Source organism: Mastomys coucha, unplaced genomic scaffold, assembly GCF_008632895.1.
Source record: "Mastomys coucha isolate ucsf_1 unplaced genomic scaffold, UCSF_Mcou_1 pScaffold7, whole genome shotgun sequence".
Taxonomy (NCBI): Eukaryota; Metazoa; Chordata; class Mammalia; order Rodentia; family Muridae; genus Mastomys; species Mastomys coucha.
Genome location: NW_022196913.1, coordinates 48,748,224 through 48,762,332, shown reverse-complemented (window position 1 = coordinate 48,762,332; position 14,109 = coordinate 48,748,224). Strand labels below are relative to the sequence as shown.

At 42.7% G+C, this 14,109-nt stretch overlaps 1 long non-coding RNA gene across 1 annotated transcript; it reads left to right on the top strand.

Moving 5' to 3' along the window:
- Positions 1-1,450: 1,450 nt before the first annotated feature.
- Positions 1,451-7,377, top strand: LOC116082333. Its single transcript, XR_004115252.1, has 2 exons — positions 1,451-2,157; positions 6,971-7,377. It is a non-coding gene; the product is annotated as an uncharacterized LOC116082333 (long non-coding RNA).
- The last annotated feature ends 6,732 nt before the right edge of the window (positions 7,378-14,109 follow it).

The window sequence follows — 14,109 nt, the reverse complement described above, 5'->3', positions numbered from 1 at the left end:
TGTCTCCACATGGCCATCTTCCGAGGGACTGAGTGTGAGAACTGTGACACATGATTTTGAGGATCATGGAACTCAGCTCAGAGCAACATGCCTTATGGGTCTATCTAGCAGCAGATCCATTCTTGGTAGCTTGATCATGTCACCTTGGAGACTGGCCAGCGTTGAGGAGACATCAGCTCTCCAGAAGACAGGCACCTTCTAGGGAAAGACCTTTTCCAGCTGGTCTTAATGCACTTGTATTTCATTATGTGTAAAGCAGGGTTGAGGCCATTCCTTATGACTTATATGTAAAATTGGATAGGTGAATTACTAATATGTGGCCACCAAAAATTTAATGAAGATGGAATCTACTCCCCAAATCTATTTCTCTCATAGTTATGCGTGGGGAGATCTCAGCTCCCATTAAGGTCCTTTCAGAGCCCACCCCCCTCACAAAACCCCTCATCTCTCTTCACATGTGACCTTGCAGCCCCCCCCAAAACACACACACACACACACACACACACACACACACACACACACCCTTTCTGAAAGGCCCTTTGCCTTCTTGTAAAACGATGGAACATTCCAGAAGGAAAGCAGAGAATGAATTTGTCTTCTAAACCCTGTGATTTCTCTCCTGAGAGAAATGGTGTAAGGATAAACAAGCGTTGAATATGGCTACCTCAGGTCCACTTGCCCTGCTAACAGTTACTAGTGACTCACTGGAAAGTGTTGTCATCAGAAACGTGTGAAGCATTACACCGGTACAGCTCCACACAGACAGTGTGCTTACTGCTCTTTGTCATGGAGCTCAGGAGCACAAGGAAAGTGCTCTGTTTCCATCTGCTTTTCTGAGCACAAATCACACACAGATTGAGCCAAAGGAAGGACGCCTACTGTATCATCAGTTTTGACATTGGACTTGACATTTCACTTCTCTAAGCTGATCGGCATCGAACTGTTCCAGGGAGTATCAGTCCATACTTCCACACTTAAGTCTTTTGCTCTTCAAAGGAGCAGTTTACGATGACCATGAATTCCAATATCTTATTCACCTCCTCTTCCGGGGCCTTGACCATACCTTGAACTTTATTCATTCCTCCTGGAGACTAGCCAAAGACCTGGGCTCTCTTTCAGATTAGGTAAGTTCAAACTTGACTTTGCCCTTTTAAATCATAGGACCTTATCGATTTCCTTAGTTCCCCGGGTCTGTGTTCCTCACATACAAGAAGATGATAGTGAGGACTAGAGGAGAGCATGCAAGGAGGCATGAATACCGAGAGGTAACCAACCAGAGCAGACAAATGTGTGCAAGCAAGTACTGGGTAACAGTCTTATCAGCTCTGGTCTTCCTGGGCACATGTGTCAGAGTTTTCACTTAGCAAAACTTACCCAGAGCTCTAGAATGCTTGGGATTACTGGAGTTCCATGTATTTCTGGCAAAACAATGCTCCCCACCCCCATTCACCTTGCATTATGGCCACATTCTGCATAGAGAGCCTGTGGTGATTGATGATCCAGAACAGAAAGTGAGCCAGGATGTGTTGACCCTTCCTTCCTTACCCAGGAATGGGACCCTCAGATGTTTCTTGTCTGTTCTGTGACCATGAATGTCCTCACTGTTGCTCTGTTCCTTGCTGATCCCTGCTCCTGTTACACAAACAAGTCCAGAGGACAGCACGCAGAAACTCACTGCCATTTAGAGCCGACATTCTCAGATCCCAAGTGAGAGGTAGGGTCATTACTAGTTTGCCTTCAGTTTTTTGTTTTCACAAACAAACATTAAAGTGCAGTGGGGAGCATGCTCATAAATCCAAAGCATATTTGATTAAAGGATATCTCAGCCCATGTTCAACCTCTACCCATCAGTTCTGCCCCCGACTTTCAGGCCGTTCATCTCAGGAAGCACAAAACGAAAACCTTCTGGGTATGTAGAAATGTGCTGAGCTGGGTTCTGTGACAGGTCATTTACTTTGGAGGTTTTCCAGTGACCTTTTTAGCAAGAGTCACATGTAAGAGTATGACAATATATGAGATAACACAGGAAGAAAATGTCGAGGGGATGCTCTACTCGTCTGTGTAAAGTGACATGGACAGTGACATGGGAAGCCTCTGAGACAAGCCGATGACAAATGGCACTGTGGATGATGTAATCCGTTGTTTCTATCTTACATGGTGAGTACTTAGTGCATTCAGCAGTGGAACTAATTATACTTAGAGGTGTATCATAGGAAGATAATTATCTGATAAAACATTAACAATAAGGTTCTACCTTAAAGTATATAGCACTATAACCCCCATGTATACGCACATGCACACAGGCATGCACATCTCCCCCACACACAGAGCAAGATCTACTCTGGGTCTGAGTCTACACGTGTGAAAGACTAAGAGCTGCTAAAATCTGACAATTTAATCTCATTCCCAGTGATAAATTGACCATCCTGCTTTCATGTCCCGTTTTTGTTCCTCATTCTAAGAGATAAATTTCCTTTTGATGAGGGTTAGCATGGATTTGAGGGTTATAAAGAGCCAAATTTCATCCAAATCATTAAACTGGACAACTCCCAGCTGGTACTAAATACCATACTGATTGTGTTTCAGGAGCTGGATATGTCAATCACTCTACTTTCCCCTCAGGGATAGGGAAAGGGTCTGTGAGGGTCACCAAAGGGTGATAGGAGGAGGATTGGATCTGGTCCCCTAGAGCATAATGAAGGCAAACTATAGTCTATAATGTAGTTAAAAATAGCTGGAAACATCTAGTTACCAATATATAGAAATGAGTAATGTTTGAGGAGTTAGAAGTGCTAATCGCACAGATTTGTTCATTATATATTGTATACATTCATTAGATCATTTCATCATACTCTATCCTATAAATATGTACAAACATTTTTGTCTCAACAAAAAAATTTAAAATTATTTTGGGAAGTCAGACTCCAAACTGACTTATAAATAGAGCGTTACCACACTAGGATTCAGAAACTTTTCTAGAAAAGTCTGATAAAAATACTTACATTCAAAGATAAATGTACAAGGGTGCTCACAGCAGCACTTCATATAGAATCAGAAACAAGAAGAGCTTTAAGTGGCTTTCAGTGGAGGAGTAATTGTAACTTCATGGGATATCTTTATTCATACACTATCGTGTAGCTCATTAGTCGGAGAAAACTGTTAGTGCTCCTGGAATGAAAAGATGTCAGGGATAATTTCGGTGGGGATTCTGTTGCTCTAATTTTTGTTGAGTTTTAGTTAGCATACAAAGAAATGAGTTTCACTATGGTAGTTTTACATGTGTGCCTATGTGTGTACCTATATCCATCTATCTATACATCTCTCTATGCATATATTGTTTTTACTCAAGCCGAATCTCTATGTGTTCCTACATGCATGAAAGCACACATGTGGTACACAGAAATTCTAAAAGAGTCAGGGAGGGAAGGATCAGAGGGAAGGATAAAGAACACTCAGACACTTCTGGCTTTGAAAATTCTTCATTGTTTGAAACTTTTATAAGGGTCCCACAATACCTTTGTGAGCTTAAAAATAACTTTTCAAAAAAAAAGTCAGATAATGTGAAATCTTATAGGGTTCATGAAGATCATACACTCGTCTTACAAAGATCATATACTTGTCTTTTATTTAAGAAGAAGAAAACTTAAGCTCTGCCTGGGCCAAGAACATCAATGCCCCCACATTCCCCGGCCCCCTTAGGTTCTTCCCTCACTGTGTTCCTTTCAAACTCCCAGGGCTTTGTGTTGTTTCCTTTCAGCCATTTGTCAAGGGATTTCTTAGGGATGGTGGTGCCTTCTTTGACAAGCACCGTACCCTTACAATGCATTTAGCTGATAGAGTTCATACAACGAGCACATCTGACATAGTATGAGATATCACAAATTATGAAAAAGATCTGTCTGCGGTTTGTTTCCCCAAGCAAGCAGATTTCACATATTTTCAATCCAGATTCCCCTGCAGCAGGTGTAACTAACAGTGCATGCACACTGGTGATGAGTGTGCTCATGGTCAGCGTGAGAGAGGAACTTAGACAGCATTGCCCTGGGAAGGGACTCTGAGGAAGGAGCTGTGTCTCACATGCTTTAGGGAGCACCTCACTGTCTTTAGAGGTAGTGCTCCAGCAAACATGAATGAGATGTGCACTTAATTCCTATAAATCAAAGGACAAAACCAATCCTGAGGATGTTCGAGAAAAGGGCAAACTGGAGAAGACTTAATTAGAAGGTATAACTTTGATTATTAACCTATTATAAATAATGGTTCTTCAATGTTTTAGCCTCCCTTTTAGCTCATCACCCACCAGATGTAATGGAAAAGAAAGAATACAGGGGAAGTGGACCTGTTTAGAAATGGTTTGTTGGAGCAATTTCCATCTGTGTTGTCTGGAAATTGGCAGTTCAGTTCACAGGTTAACAGCGGTACCTTGATCCACTCCCAAACACTTCAGGGGTGCACCAGCAGTCTCCTGCACAGATGTCACTTCTGCCAGTCACTGCCCACCATTGTGAACATGAAAGTGGGAGGGGAGCACTCGTATAGGCCTCAGATCCATGGAGCTCTGTCCCTGTTAGACAGCCCACCATATTCACTTCTACTGAACAAATGGCCAACACGGGTCTACCCTCCAATTCAGACAAAGTTTTCATCAGAGCACACAGCCAGGGGTATTCTGTGGGTTGCCCTCTGCAGATTGACAGGGTCTTTTGATTGCTGTCACCATCTTGAACATACTTGTAATTGTTTCCTGACCATCTCATATCCTGATGGTAAGTAATAGCTGTCTAATTGGATTTTAGGCCTACTCGACAGAAATCATGACTAGAATGGGAACCTAGCTAACTACTGGGGCTAGTGAGGCTATAAACCTTGTAGGAGGGTTATAATTACCACTTTAGTAAACAAGCATGATTCTTAACTTCATTCTGGATATTTATCGTCATACACACAGGTAAATGTTGTTCTCATCCCTCATTAAAGAAGCTCTCTTTGCAACAGATAAAGACCATTACCAAAAACACAACTGTTTAAAACAAACACTGTCCAGGAGGTGCTCAGCCCCAGTGGATAGGTCTACAAAACAAAGGCTCAGGAAACATCCCTGAAGACAGGGAAGAAAGATGGTGGAGCCAGATGATCTGGAAGTCTGCTGTGAGATTGTGCTTTTAGAAATGACAGGGAAGGTACATCCATGGTACTTCAACAATATGGGGGCCTAACTAAGACCTGAACAATGACACTACCAATAGACATGCTAATGTGGAAGGGGAAGGAATTCTCACAGGGCTCCAACTCTAGACAAAGAACAGCAGGCAACTAATGACTGCCAAGAAAGGAAGAATTAGTCTACCCCAGACATGAGCCCCTAGTTGATTACCCAATACCCTGTGTTCAGTCCTGAAATCATAGTCTACCCCAGACATAAGCCCCTATTGATTATCCAATACCCTGTGTTCAGTCCTGAAATCACATGTATGTGTGTGTGCATGTATATACGTATATATGTATGTATATACACACACAAGCAACTTCTACATGTATGTATACATGTAGTATATACTATATATGTGTGTATATATATTTATAGAATTCTTTTTTAAAGAAAGAGAGACTGAATTTCAGACGAAGGGTTGGAGGAAAGAAAGGGAAAGAGGAAGGATTGATGTGACAGCATTTCAATTAAAAAAAATAAAAAGAAAAATGTTAAAAAGAAAAGAAAAGGCCGGTTGGTGGTGGCACATACCTTTAATCCCAGCACTTGGGAGGCAGAGGCAGGCAGATTTCTGAGTTTGAGGCCAGCCTGGTCTACAGAGTGAGTTCCAGGACAGCCGGGGCTACACAGAGAAACCTTGTCTTGAAAAAGACCAAAAAACAAACAAACAAACAAAAAACAAAAGGCTATTCAAAATTTATCTAAATAGATTATGCTGTAACTTTAATTTCATCAGAATAATATATATATGTGTGTACATATATATATAATTTACTCTGCCAAATAGCATTACAAAATATATGAAAAAATATCCCCTTTTCAAGCCCTTTATATGCCTGAATTCCATAATTCTGAGGCAATTTAAATCATTTTAGTATCAGTTCTTGTATTTACTTCTACTTTCCAAGGGATATTCTTATTACTTATTATTTTTTTCTAATTTTGATATTATCTGTTAACTTTCTGCATGAAATACACATAGGAACTTTTATATAGAAAGTGTCATAGGTATTCACTTCCGTATATAACTATCGTCATCCCTTTTCTATGTTCTCCTTACAGAGCTATATGAAAATACCCAACTAAATTATGATTAGATCCTTATATTATACCTGTGAAAGTTTTGTTCCCAGCAGCAGCATCCATTTTATGGTTTTATTTTCTTCCTTTCACAACTCTTTGTTTTTCCGGAAGTTATGTATTGCCTTGTTTCTCTATTTGTCACATCTTCTATGTCCCTACAATAACATTGTCACATCTTCTATGTCCCTATAATAACACTTCTATCAGGTTTCCTGGCCATCTGCCTCCTATCACCAAGTGTCTCCTTTAGCATCTAGGAAACTTCTCTCACTAGTCTCTGCAAAAGAGTCTCCATTCCTGGACACTGACGCCGTGGGTTTACTGAGGAAGGAGGAGCCTTGTGCTGCGGTAGAAGAGCCCATGGAGGCAGAGGATATAACATTCTAGGCCTTGCATAGATGTCTTCGTTTAACCCTTCACGTTTGATTGATCTTTCTGTGAGAACAGAGTTTGCAGTTGAGTAGCTCTCCTCTGTTCTTCTGAGGCATTGCTTTAACCATCTCACCTCCTGTGCGGCTATGGAGAAGTCCACAGAGGACCTTGTTCTCCATCCTGTGTCAGGAACTTGTTTCAGAAGGCTTTTCTGAACGTTTTAGGGTTCCTCACTAAGTGGATCTCACGCAGCCCTTTGTTTCTGTGCAGTTTCTTAACCTTCGCTTTTTTCTATCATGAAAGAAGAAAGGCTAAAAATGAAGGTTCTGAGTATCTGCCTGAAAACATTGGGGAGCAGATGAAAAGAAGAAGCTGAGAGGCAAGAGAGGGACGAGGAACCAGAAGCAAAAGTGGAAGGAATGAACTAGAACACAGAGCCAGCAAGGAGGGACAGACTACAGGCTAGAGAAGGTTCTTCCGGCAGACCATGAGAGCAGCTGAATTTCTGGCAAGGCTTATTAAGGAAGACAGAGAAAGAAAAACAAAGATCACAGTCAGTAAAATGGACAGAATACCAGATCCAGCAGACTCTGCACAGTCAGTGGGGATACTGTCAGTGAGCTGAGTCTGTGTCACGAATAAAAGATGGAGACAACTGAACAGTGCGCTTTGTAGCAATGCAGGTAACTGATTAAAAACTTGCTTAGAATACGCAGTCGCAGTAGCATCATTTCACTTGGTCACAGGCTACCTATACATACATATACATTATTCCTGAGGGTGTCTGTGAGCATGTCTGAGGAAGACCATCTGTACGAGAGACTGTGCAGAAGGCTCCAGTGTGAGCATCTTCCAATCTGAGGGCCCGAGTGGAACACAAAACAGGAGAATAGAAGCCTCTTGCTGCCTGACCTCTGGAGCTGGGCACTGACCTTCCTGTTCTCTGTCCTGGACTAGCATTTGCACCATCATCACCTTCTCATCTCCCAGGCCTCTGTGACACACCTCTGTTCTCCTAGACCTTCAGCTTGCAGGCGGTAGAGCGTGGGAGTGTTGAACAGACACTAGTGTGTGATCTGGTTTCTTGTGTGTATGTGTGTGTGTGTGTGTGTGTGTGTGTGTGTGTGTGTGTGTATTTTAGCTACTTCTCTGTTGTTGTGATAAAATAACCAGGACCGAAAGTAACTTTTTTAAAAAAAGATTTATTATATGTAATAACACTGTAGTTGTCTTCAGACACTCCAGAAGAGGGTATCAGATCTCATTACAGATGGCTGTGAGCCACCATGTGGTTGCTGGGGTTTGAATCAGAACCTCTGGAAGAGCAGTCAGTGTTCTTAACCTCTGAGCCATCTCTCCAGTCCCGAAAGTAACTTCTGAAGGAAGAGTTTATTTTGGCATATGGCTCCAGAAAGATAAGCATCCAGTGTGGTGGGGAGGTGTGACAACACGTGGTAGGTATGGTGATGGGAGCGGGAAGCTAAAAAAAAAAAAATCACATCTTCAACCATAAATACTGAGAACAAACTAGAGTGGAGCAAGGCTATACACTCTCAAAGCCCACTCCAGCGACCTGGCTCTTCTAGTAAGGCTCTACCAGCCGAGATCCAAGCATTCCAATACTTGAGTCTACTATGGATTTCTCAAAATAGCCATGTGTGTATTCTTTCATATAGGTTAGGGTGTGGGTGTGCATGTGCTTGTGTGCGTGTGTGTGTATGTGTGTGTTTCTTTAGAGGCTAGACTAATGAATAATGTAGTAAAGCATTGACCAGCACAAGCTTCAGAATACTAGTTACTTCTAGTCGTAAAGTTAGAGGGCCATAAATATGTGTGAATTATAGGTTCTTTGATCAATTCAAGAAATAAGTGTCAATTGACATAATATTTGCATTAAAAAAAAAGAGTCCTTGCATGAGCAAGGATCAGAGCATTTCGTGAACGGAAAGTCTAATTTTGTGCAGCAGAGGCCTCCAAATAATCTTTAGAAAATAAAGCCCTGGGAGTGTGTATGTGTGTGTGTGTGTGGGGGGGGAATGACTCAGGTAGGGGCGGGGCTATGGCTCAAGTGGAAAAAAACAAAATCTGTGTGGAATAAACTCAGAGAGGCAATCAGTCATGTGCCAGCCTGCTTCTCTGTGACGTACATAGGGATGAGCAGTGATTTGATATGCAGGAGGCTGAACTAGGGTGAGCGTGCTTGCACTGTCTGATCTGGATGGTGAAATTTGTTGTCAGAGAATGCTCCCAAGGCAACAGGGAACTGTCCAGGACAGGGTGTGGCAATACCATTTATGCTCTAAGGACTCTATATTCATTTTCTTCCGGCTGGCATAACAAACTAATCCTGGTGGAAGGTGTCGACCACCAGATATTTATTTTCTCATGGGTCTAGAATCTGGATGTCCAACATTCAGGTGTCAAGAAGATCTTGGTTTTCCCTGGGGCCTGGCTCCTTGGCTTCCAGATTACTGTCACCTCCCTGAATCTTCACATATGTCCATGGTGTCTCTCTTCTAAGGACACCAGTCAGACTGAATCAAGACCATACCTAATGGCCCCCCTTTTGACTCATCATCTTATTAAAGGCTATACCTTCAGCCTCACATCCTGAGGTATCGGGAGTCATGCACTTTAAGGTAACATAGTTTAACCAGTAATAGATCCAAAGAAGAGGAGCTTCCAGCCCCAGGAGCTTAACTGAAGGGAAAGAGGGTTTTGCATGCCATAGGTTTGGTTTAACACATACCCAGGCAGTTCAGATCCAGTATTACAGGGTCAACATGAGTTCCAGCAGGTACTCAAGAACTGTGGATGAGAACTGGCTGGAATAAACTGGGTGCCCAGGCAACTGAACCAAGCCTCTCGCATACCTGTCCTCAGCCACTGATTTCACTACCATAGCTACAGTGGAGAAAACAGACCCCAAATCTCCAGGTTTTTAGAGACAGAGGATGAGGTTCTAGTATTATGCTCTCTCATGGGCTAATAGCCTGGGGCGTACAGGTTTCACCTGTGTCCACACAAATGGCAAGAGTCAGTGATCTGTATCCAGCCACATTTCCTGAGTTAGACATTTTCTGGGACATGCCATAAGGTTCAGTGTTCTAAACCCAAAGTAAGCTGAGATTCCGTGATAACTAATTGTATGTATCACACTGACTGACTAGACCCAGATATTTGGTTATTCTGATTAAGTTTGTGTGAATCTTTCTGGATAAGGGTAATATGTAAATTAGTAGACTGAATATGACAAGTTGTCCATCATATGGGAAGGCCTGAATAGCACAAAGGGGAGGAGCATTCACCCTCTTTGTCTTTGAGGGAAGACATTGGTTTCTCTCTTAGCAGGATATTGCAAGACTAATCCTTGTAAACCAATCTCTCTCTTCCTCTCTTTCTCCTCTTCTCTCTCACATCCCACCCATCCCTCTATCCTGTGTGTATCTTGTATTGATCCTATTTCTCTCAAGAGCACATCTTAAGACAAACTCCCACCCATAAGCTATCCATGTATCTTCTTGTTATCTCAATGAAAACAAATAAAAAAAAGTAATTTGTAAAAAGAAAAGAGCCACTTGATTGCTACTAATCTGGCATAGTTTAATCATGATATCTAAATAAAAATAACAATCCTTTCCTCTACCTCATTTTTTTTTTTAATTCAGGATGGGATTTTTTTTTTTTCCTGAAAATGTTGAGTTGATCCTTTAGCTTTCTCTTCAATTCCTCATACTAAACTGGTACTTATTTAGTAATGGACTGGTGCTTTCTGGTCCCCTATTGTGTTCCAGCATCCTTTGTATCACAATAGGATCGTTAGAAGCATCCTTTTATTGAGAGCCTCTTGTACCTTTTGGGGATGGATGGCATCCATGAACTAGAATCAGTTCCTTTACTCTGCCTCCTTCCAATTTGTAGGATCTTATAGGTCCACAGAGCATCCTCAACAGGCAAAGAAATGGATTCCAAATAGGCCTGGGCTGGGCTGAATCTCGAGGAGACAGTGCAGCATGTGACCTGCCAGGACTCCTCCTCTCCAGGCCTCTCCAGTTGCTGGGTTTAGGAGGCAACCCAGAAACCCATCTAGGGCTCCATTTTTCCGAGGATACCTCAATGACTGTCTGAGCCCTGTGGGTGTCAGAACCCCTAGGTGAGCGTGTGAGCATTCAGCCTTAATCACAGTTCTCCTTGGTAGTACTTAGGAAAGGAGTTGATGAATTTAACAAGAAACACATGTTTTCATTTAAATTACAATTAGCAATTAGAGAGTTAAGTGTGCCCTGGATAGAATCCATAATCATCATGGAGTCTGCGGTGGGGCTGCTTTGCTCCTGAATCCCGCGTTTAGGCTTCATTTTATGATTTTAGAGCAGATTCACATAGACGTGAAAGGGAGAGGACTAGCGGAATATAGCTGCGGGGCTGGAGTCCTACAGCGGCTACAGGAAGCCGTAAAAACTGGAAGAGAAAAGATTTAACTCATCTCTTAGCAGGCTGAGTTGGCTCATTGGTTGGTGAGGGTTGCATTAGAAATTATAAACTTCCTAGCAACGATAGCTTGCATCTCTTACTTACTGGTTGGTATAGTTTCTCGGAAAATCCACATAAGGAATAGCCAGTTCGTCATCTCCCTTTATGTCTTCTGAAATATTATATAGTGAAATTAATTTCTGCCTTTTAATGTTATTTTTTTAAAGGCCAAGGTACTAAAATGTACTTGAAGCTTATGTCAGGTGTAGTCCCAGATGTTAGAGATTCTGGATAATGGAATCTCAAAGAAGAAATCCACATGGCCATTGTACACCCATCCATAAAAGCTTCTTTCAGTCAAACAGGTTGGCAGTTATAGTGAAGCTGTAGCAAAAAAGCAGGTCCTAGCGAAGAAACACCCCCCGCCCACATAAATAAAGTTAATCAAATGAAATTGCCCCTGGGGAGGAGTACGAAGCAGAGCCGAGGCAAGGAACTGCACGTACTTGCAGGCCAGCGTGCATAACTCCGAACTGGCATCATCTATGAACTGCATCGCTTTCTAAACTTTAGCAAACCAGACTTGGGTGAAGGGAGACTACTCCCCAGGGTTATGTCAGGAACCTGAGACCTTTGGTGGTGCTTAGTGTGCCTGGCAAAGTGGCAGGCAGCCACCTATTACTGACGACTCCAGAAAGAATAACTCCGGCATTTCCTTAAAGACAGGGAGGGGGTGAGAGGGTGGGGTGGGGTGTTGCTAGGGATGGAGGAATCAGTTTGTCTTACAGCCACAGAGACCCCGTCACTTATGACAGTCCAAGTTGATTCCTTTTCCTTGTTTGCTAGGGTTCAGTAAATGTTTCTTGGTCAACATATAAGAATAACAAGAATAAAATAACTTTTCCCTGTCTGTCCTCCCAGGAGGAAAGAACATGGTTCAGGGGACACTTCTGTTGAGTTCAAGGGCCCAGCTCCACCACAGGCCCAAGGTTCTTAGGGACACTAGGCAGCCAGGTTCTGCTTCCTCCCGTGCTCGTTTTTTTTTTTTTTTTTTTTTTTTTAATCTCCTGCAATTGTTTGTCTTGAGCATCTGAGACAGAGAGTAAATTTTCCTTGACACTCTGACAGCCCTCGTGGCACATCTGCATAAAGATGGAATTTATTTTGTTCATTATGACTGTCTCGGATAGCATGGGGGCTTTATTTCACTCCCACAGACTAGTTGCATTTTCATAAATTATCCAGCATGCTCCTCCTAGCCTAAATGGCCGGCAATCTTCGGAGAAGACTGGTAAATAACTTCCACCCTACCACTACTTCTTCACTATGGTTATTTCTGTGTCATAAAAGTTATGACATATCAGACAGAAGAAGGATCAAGAAGACTTCTAATAAATACTTTTCAACAAGCGCCAGACAAATCTAATAACAGAGCCGTGGACGCTTCAAAGAATCCTCTAAAGGCGCCTGTAGCCCTGAGAGCTCAAAGGCAGATGGACGTCCCTCACTGTCTGTGGAAAGCAGCGACTCTCTGCTCCAAGCATTTTGTATTGTGGATAGGGATGGGAGCTTTGTTTTGCTCACTTATAAACTTGGCTCTGTAGCGATCTTTGTGCTCTTCACAATGGATCTCCCCTCTGATTTTTTTTTTTTAAACATAAGGGATATGAATAGAAGCATCCTGTAAGTAAAAAAACAAACAAGGACCACAGTATTCTGTATAAAAGCGCAACCCTCGCAGACGCTCCATCAAGTATTCAACATTGGTCAAGGCCGCCCATGCCAGTTTTCCACCTCTTGTGTTCATTTATCTCTTCCTTGGGATTCGGCACAAAACCCAGCCTTAGAACTCGGGTTGTATTTTCAAACAGCTGATCTACAGCACAAGCCGCACTTGGGAGGATTTCCCCAGCATTGTCCGAATGAAATCTGTCTTTCTCGTGGCATGGAAAGGTTTGATGAGGTGAGGAGAGCTGGGCATCAGGAACCGGAAGAGGCGGGGCCATTACATCTGAGCCCAGCAAACATTCTGTTTCCTGTTTACAGGAGAAGCCCTAGAAACAGAGGCAATGTTAGGATCCTCTGATGAGACAGCTATCATGTATCGGATGAGATCTGAGCACGGCAAAGAATCCCAACACTGATTCATGTTCCCTGACAGCAACCAGAATTGTCCTAATTCTTCATATTGCTCAAGACTTGTTGTATTGTAGGACATGAGGGGACTACTAGACAATATGTTCTTATGGTCTTGGGGTTCCAGGTTGAGGTAGAAAGGGACTAAGAGGTAAGGAATGGAGTCTACAGCCTTGCTCTGCAATGACCACTATCCTCAGGGTTCCCCATCTGCCTGCCCTATCATGCTTTATGTTAGCTGAGAGATGTTATGAGACCACAAAAGCCCTGACCAAGCTCCTAGACCATGAAGCATAAAGGGCCACCTCTCAGATAACAGTTAGCTGGAGCTATTTGGAGTCTTGACTTCTCCCAGGTGTTGCCCTAGAGCAAGGCTCCTTTCTTAGCCACCCTTGGCTGCTCCCCTACCCCCACCCCATCCTCTCCTATTCTCCAGTCTTTCCAATGCACACAGTGATGAACTCCTCTAACTTAGCTAACCAAAGTCTGCATGTCAGGATGGTGGGAGATGGCTCAGTGGGTAATTTGCTTGTGGGAGCATCTGAGTTTTGATATCCAAAGCCCACTATAAACAGGATAGTGTACATGTGTATGTATATGTATTTGTAAAATACAAATATAGTGTGGTGGGAGGCAAAGATAGAATTCCAAAAGCTCATGGGCCAGCCAGCTTGGCATCTAAAAGATCCTATCTCAAACAAGGTAGAAGGCAAGTACAGATGCTTGAGAGCGTCCTCTATCCTAAGCAAGCAAACGAATGCCTGTACTCACACACATGCACAAGCACATATGAGAGAGAGAGAGAGAGAAGGAGAGGGAGAGGGAGAGGGAGAGGG